At 35.6% G+C, this 7,010-nt stretch overlaps 1 long non-coding RNA gene across 1 annotated transcript; it reads left to right on the forward strand.

The window, feature by feature from the left end:
- Positions 1 to 527: 527 nt before the first annotated feature.
- On the forward strand, positions 528 to 6,400 carry LOC139132513 (uncharacterized). Its single transcript, XR_011552332.1, has 3 exons — positions 528 to 586; positions 742 to 878; positions 6,284 to 6,400. It is a non-coding gene; the product is annotated as an uncharacterized lncRNA (long non-coding RNA).
- Positions 6,401 to 7,010: the final 610 nt, after the last annotated feature.

Consider the following 7,010-nt stretch of genomic DNA (forward strand, 5'->3'; position numbering starts at 1 on the left):
AGACTTATTCTTATCACTGAGTCAAAGGCTCTACTGAATGCGACAAAGATTAACGAAGAGCATCTCATTGTGAATGTATCCTCAAGAAGTTATGGCCAACAATACTTAAGTCTGTCTCTTTCGCGTCTGCTCAAAAGAACGGATGTATTTACGTCTTTAATTTGCCAAACATCAAAATGATAGCAAGGTGTTGTACCATTGGATTGCATTAAATTTGAAAATTTTGGCAATGCTGATATGCCAAAGCGAATAGTACAATGCCTTTTCTAACACTTAACACTATGCACCTATATATAATAAAAAACATATATTTCTTCACTACCGGTACAAATTCAATTTAGTAAGTCAATGAATGCAGTCCGCCTTCAGTAGTTGTTTTCGGGATTCCAATTGTTAAGTAAGAATATTTCGAACTGATGTTTTAAATATTGTCCTTCATTCGACAGCTCTTCATTTGAGGTTGCCTTATTCATTTTTCTCTGCTTATGTGCACTGGACCTTATGTACTTTCCTTTTTCCTCTCCATATCAGGTATCTTAGAGACCAAAAATGGGGAACAGCCTGACACCCGTCCACGAAATAAAAAGTGAGTTATACTTTAGTTTCTATTGATATTGATATATATCCAAAAAACATTAGATTTTAATACATCATTTATGTTACATTATTTCTCTGAGTCTCAAAATTTTTGTTACAATTACTTTATTGTTCTCCATTCAATCCCATCTCCTGTTTTGAAAGATGTCGAACGGATATGTGCGCCATTTATAAATAACAGAATCCTTCGTAATATCGAGATAGATTTAGAGCCTCTCGAGAAAGAAGATCGACATTGCATGCGCTATTGCTATCAGCTTATAAATGATTCCGATGAAAAGGTAAGCGTTTACGGCTTTTAACGAAGATAAATGTATTTAAATTTTTGCATGAACCAGAGGTAGCACAAAAATCTCTCTTGCATCCCTTTTATATTTTGAGTTTAAGAATACAATGATTGGTCGATTTTGATAGATCTTAGTGGACGTTGTATCACCCTTGTTTGTAACAATAAACCCTGTTTGTAACACAGATCCGATTTGTAACAAATCTGAACCTTACTTGTAACACTTACCCAATTTATAACAAACTTTAACCCTATTTGTAATACTAACCCAATTTGTAACAAAACTTAACCCTATTCATATCAACAACTTAATTGTTGAAATAACTTGACCATTTTGGTTTTAATTTTTGTGAAATGTGCATATTTGTATTTTGGAGACTATTTTGTTTTTTCCTTGTCGAAACTCATTTTTTTAACGGAAACTGCTCGTCAGAGGTAGTAAAGAAAGCAACTTCACACATCGTTCATATCTGGGTCGTTTGCGTTTTGTGATTATATTGTGTATATTGTAAGTGTATATCATCTTTTACTGTTTAATGTAAAATGTCGATTAGCCATGGTGAGACGTACACGTAATCTACATGTCTTGATGTTAATCCGCATTGGAGTGGAGAGACTAATGTGACACTGCGATCCGTCGGCGCTGCGTTTCGAAAACAAAGTTTTCTTCATCAGTCTCTTAAAATTCATTTTTATTGGTGAGACGTGTTGAATGGTTGGTTGTTTTTATGTGTTGGTATGTTGTTCCACTTACGTTTGTTGTTCAAGTAGGAAAGCTAGAATGTCTACGGTTTGGTCTTATTGTGTTCGTATTGATTGTTACAAATGGGGTGATACAGAAGTAACAGCATTAGTTATAGTGCTAGTGAATACATGTTTATCTGACAAATGCCCACGGTCATTAGCTGTCTTCGTACGTCGTGTGTACGTATTACTTGACAAATAGAGTGTCGCGTGCTGTAAATGGGAATTCACCACGTGCAAAACTAGTACTTTAAAGCGCTTTAGGTTTCTCGGCCAGCGACAGGTATTGACGTCGAAAAAACACTGTCGTAATATTGTTACTCACGTTACCAGGTTTATACAGCGAAAGAGGGAATAATTATTATAGGTACATACATATTTTAGCATAGCACTTCATGTGGGGTAACGAGAATTTTAACTTCGAAAACGGGATTGGTATAAATAAATGTTCGGTACTACCTGAGAAATAGACTCACACGCATTGGACGGAAATCGCCTTATTAGTCACGGGAAATTACTTTAAAAATAATGATAATGTTGACTACTCCCTAAACAATAACAGAGTAATGCGTCCTTGATATTTAAAAATAAAACATATTCTGCGGGAACACATAGATTAATTGACTTCGACAGGCTTGTCGATCGCTTGATTTTGAAACTTATTTTCTTGTTTTGGGATTCCCAAACTGCGACAATAAATACTTCGACAAGACAAAAGCACATGTTGATACTCGACACTATCGATGAATCTCCCACTGCCAACATCGCTATATCACGGTGACGTTTACTGTAATTTATCAGCCCTGATATTTAACGGTAAAAGCCGATGTAGGCTCGCTTTTTGAGACAATCCTATCCCGTGACCCATAAATATAGAATTTTGCACGTGAATTGTAACATTCTGGACCATGGTATACGCTAAATTGGCTGCTACCCTATAAACATGTTCTTTGTTTTGTATCGCCAATTGTACCATTTGTGATTTTTTGACATCCATCTGTATCTCACGTTTATCGTTTGTGTATTCTCATGCGGTGTGGTTATAGCATAGCATGTACGTAATTAATTAGGGCAAACAAGTAACTTATTATCGTTATATCTGTTAAAATATAAAGCAAACTGAACTTAAATTTATGTCATGATCACGTGGTAGGGATAATGTCTTTCAAAAGATACATGAACGTCATCAAGACAGAGTTATTTTTTCCTTATATAATATAAAAAGTGTTTCAGAGAAGGTAGTCTCACAAATTGGCAAGGTATACAACAATTTTGATGTGACACACCACGCTAAAATTGTCTTTTGTAGTAATTCATTTATGAAGAGATCTAGGCCTATTAGTTCACTCATAAAAGGGTAGCATTTTAGTCGTGACGCTGAAATATGGAAGGACCGGGTTATCGTTGAACGGTTTCCAAAGCTAACAAGTCAACAGTTCTGAATAACTCTTGATCGAGAAAATCTGTAGGTGCCGCCTACGCATGCGCACATTCGTGAACGTTAGAAATTAGGATGAATTTGATAGCAGAACACACACTGAATGGTAATATATGTATTACGGCATGTGTTTATTTCCTTTGGCCTGGGCATCGCCAAAAATAGTCTCTTTCGTTCAGCCATTATTATTATTATTATTATTATATTATAATTATTTTATTATCATTATTACGCTTTATTTAAAAAGGGTGATTCAAATCATCGAATAGACAAAAACATATGGAATAGACGAACAGGAGATGTCGAAGACAAAAGAAAAACAGGCTAGTCTAAGTCAGAGCGTTCATTACAATATTTCATGAAATGATAACCTTGTAATTGTGATCTAAACATCGACAAGGCTTCACAGTCACCGATAGTAGGGGGAATGGAATTCAAGATTTTAGGAGCTCGATATGCAAATGATCTTTGACCCATGCCTGTCCTAAACATTGGCGGGTAAACGTAACGATTACGAGAACTACGAGTATTTAAACTATCCTTTTCTGAGAGTGGTCGGAATAGTTCGCTAATATAGCTTGGTGCGAAACCATTTAAAGCTTTGAAAGTCATAACAGCAGTAAAGTATTCAATACTAAATATATCGGAAACCAGTGCAAACTAACAAGAACAGTTCGAGAAATAAAAGTTGTGTCAGCTCCGAGAATTACTCACCAGCCCTTTTCTGGAGTTTGTACAATCTTTGGAGATTTGTCTTAGATATACGTTTTGGGGCGACTCTCAAACAATCGGGCGCGAAACGTCAATCTGTGGATAACCTTCTCTATCGGGTGACAGTCCTTTTGATGATAGGGTCTTGAACCAGTCATGCAAACAATACTCATCAAACTATATGTATTAAATATATGTTGCTTTGTCAAGTATAAAAAAGGTCTTCCATATTAGATTGCTCATACCAGGGTAGAATTTTAGTGGTTTTATAAATTGAGTTAGGTATTTTCGATAGCACCAAGAACAGCGCTTCGCAAAACTACGGCGCGCCGATTGTTTCAAAATTGTCTTAAATATTTGTGAAGATTCAGAAAAAAATCGCTTCAGTTAAAAAACGAAGGCGGGGTCATCCAAGGTAAACATCGCTAGGGGTAAATAAAAGGGAGGGTACTGTGGTAGATAGAAAAAAAATCGCCTTGGTTAATAAAAAGGGGAGGGAGTACATCCAGACAAATATCTGGGGTATTGAAAAAAACGAAAGGGGGGGGGGGGTTAACATCCTGGGAAAAATCGCTGGGGTACAAAAACAGGGGGTACTATTGTAGTAGTAGATTTAAATTAAAGAAAATCGTTTGTGTCATTTAAAAAACGAGGGAAGGGGTTTAGCGCTGGTGTAAATAAAAAATGGGTTTGTTAGATATTTGTGAGGATCAAGAAAAAAGTGACCGGTGAGAGAATAGAGTTTTAAAATTATTTAAGATATTTGTCGTGATTCGGGAAAAGGGATTTGGCAAATAAAATTGGGAAGATCAAGAAACAAAACACTCGGGAGAGAAAACGGAGATATTACTATTCACTTTGGGAAAAATACGAGTGTATCGTGATGCAAAACTTCAGTAGCTTTATGAATGACAGAAAAAAGAAGAGGTATAAAGAGATAATTAGAAAAAAAAACGAGCCTTGCTTGTTGAAAATGTGGAGTACTTGTTTGATGGGAAAAATCGAAATAGGAGTCGCTACCACACATAATTTGTGGAGTGGATGGACCAAAAAAAGTTACGGGTCTTGGTATCCCAAGTTTTCCGTGAGCATTTCACGAACTGCACATAAACAAGGGGTGATCCTCAATCTCTTTCATTATTTGGTCTAGTAAAAACGTAAGGGGAGGAGTGGTGATCCCACAGCTCACTTATTATTGTCAATATAGAGTCGACGGTGTACTTTATTATGACCGAAAAAAGTTGGCAACAAGGTAACCAAACATCAAACAGCTAAATTCCTCATAATTTTACGAGCACTAGGTCGTGTATTAAGAAAATGAAGAAAATGAAGGGTTATCAATTGTTTTTATTCGGATGTTTCGTGTTTTCTTTCCCTGCGAACTTTAAGGCAGGCAGCCATATTAATCATAACATCAATTGTATGCGATGCATCAATGACTAATATTCACAGATTACCGAGATCCGACGATTAGAGATGCTCGTACAGGTTTCTCAACGCAGATGCTTTCCGTATTGAAAGCTGAATCAGATGTAAGTACGATTCGATCGATAGAATTCGCAAGAAAATAGGGCTCGATTTGATAAAGTTATTGCCGTTCAGCATTCAATACGGCAAGCATCGGCGTCACGGTTGAGAAACCTGTACCTGTACCTGTAGTCGTACATTGCGTCCGTTGCGGGTTAGAATCGGATCGAAAAGATACTGAATTGTGATTATATGACCTCATTACAGGGCATTTGCCTTCAAATGATTTTTCGCTATTTTTTTGAGAACGGTGTCGATCATGACATTACCTACTTTCCAATGTCCCTGCCAGACATAAAAAATTAAACATTATACATTATCTCATTGCAATGATGAATTAAAAAAAAACCGAAGCAAAACAAAAAACCACACACAAAAACAAACACAATTAAGCTTAACTTATATAACGGATACCTGACAGGTTTTTATTTTCTCCTTATCTGTCAGGCCATATAGTCGATACTTTTAGTGTAGGTAATTACAAAGATTTCGCAAAAGAAATCTCTACAGGGCATGCCTTTACGCACAGTTGAGAAACATATCAACTCGAATTTTATAAAATGTAGATTAATGTTCAGTTCAAACAATATAAGGTACAGGCACGTATAAGGAATGTAGTTTAAAAAGTATTGATAATGTATGTAATGCTGTGGTGTGAAAGTTTCTCCCGAAAATATTGTGAACGTCTAAATCTCCTCATAGTAATTTTAGTGGCATTTTCAGAAAAGAGCAGCCGATATTTTGATCATGTACAGTGCACTTTTGAATTATAGTTCAAAAGGCGAATACGAATAATGGGCTTATGTCAAGGTTGAGCATGGAATATCACCGGCGATTTTTATCTCATAAGACACAGGACGCTGTACTTGGGTACGTGAACTACCTCAAAGACAAGGCAGATTCGCTTGTGAGAAAGAATGACATACACACTACCAACGACCGTAGTCCTCTTTCTAATGTAATATTTTCTTCTTAAACAGGTCTTTGAAAACGCACTGTTATCTATAGTTGGGAATAAAGTGAATGTTACAATAAAGGCTGGCGACTGTGAAAACAAAATTCACGTATCTCTAAACCACAAGAATGAACCATGGCATTACCCAATTTACCGAAAAGGTATGAAACGTTCAACTTTTAGTCATTCTATCTCTATTATTTATGACTCTTCGCAGCACTTTATATTAACTTTTCTCTCTAAAATTTCATTAGAGCCCTGTGTTCAAAAGTTCAGATCTATCTATCTATCTATCTATCTATCTATCTATCTATCTATCTATCTATCTATCTATCTATCTAATCTAGCTATCTATCTATCTACTATAAGATAGATAGAATAGATGGATAGGTAGACATTGTGCCTGAGCATTTTGTTGCCTATCTTACGGTAAAATATTATGAAATGTTATATTTCCAGGTCAACTACAAATAACACCGGAAAGAAAGGTATGGTAACACTTTGGATATTGTAGTTTAACGTTATAGAAACATTATGCACGGCTTATAGCGCTTCTTTTTACGAGTAAAGAGTTTTTTTTTTGATTTTTATTTTATAAAAAAAATGATTTCAAAGTAAGCGCTGATAAAATGAGATCCAGTACTACGGCGCGCCAAATGTTTCAAAAATATTTATCGTCATAGAGTAAAAATAAATTGTCAATTTTTCTTTCTAAATAAAGTCTTAAACGTGTATGAATAACAAAGAAAAAA

Source organism: Ptychodera flava, chromosome 5 (assembly GCF_041260155.1).
Source record: "Ptychodera flava strain L36383 chromosome 5, AS_Pfla_20210202, whole genome shotgun sequence".
Classification (NCBI taxonomy): Eukaryota; Metazoa; Hemichordata; class Enteropneusta; family Ptychoderidae; genus Ptychodera; species Ptychodera flava.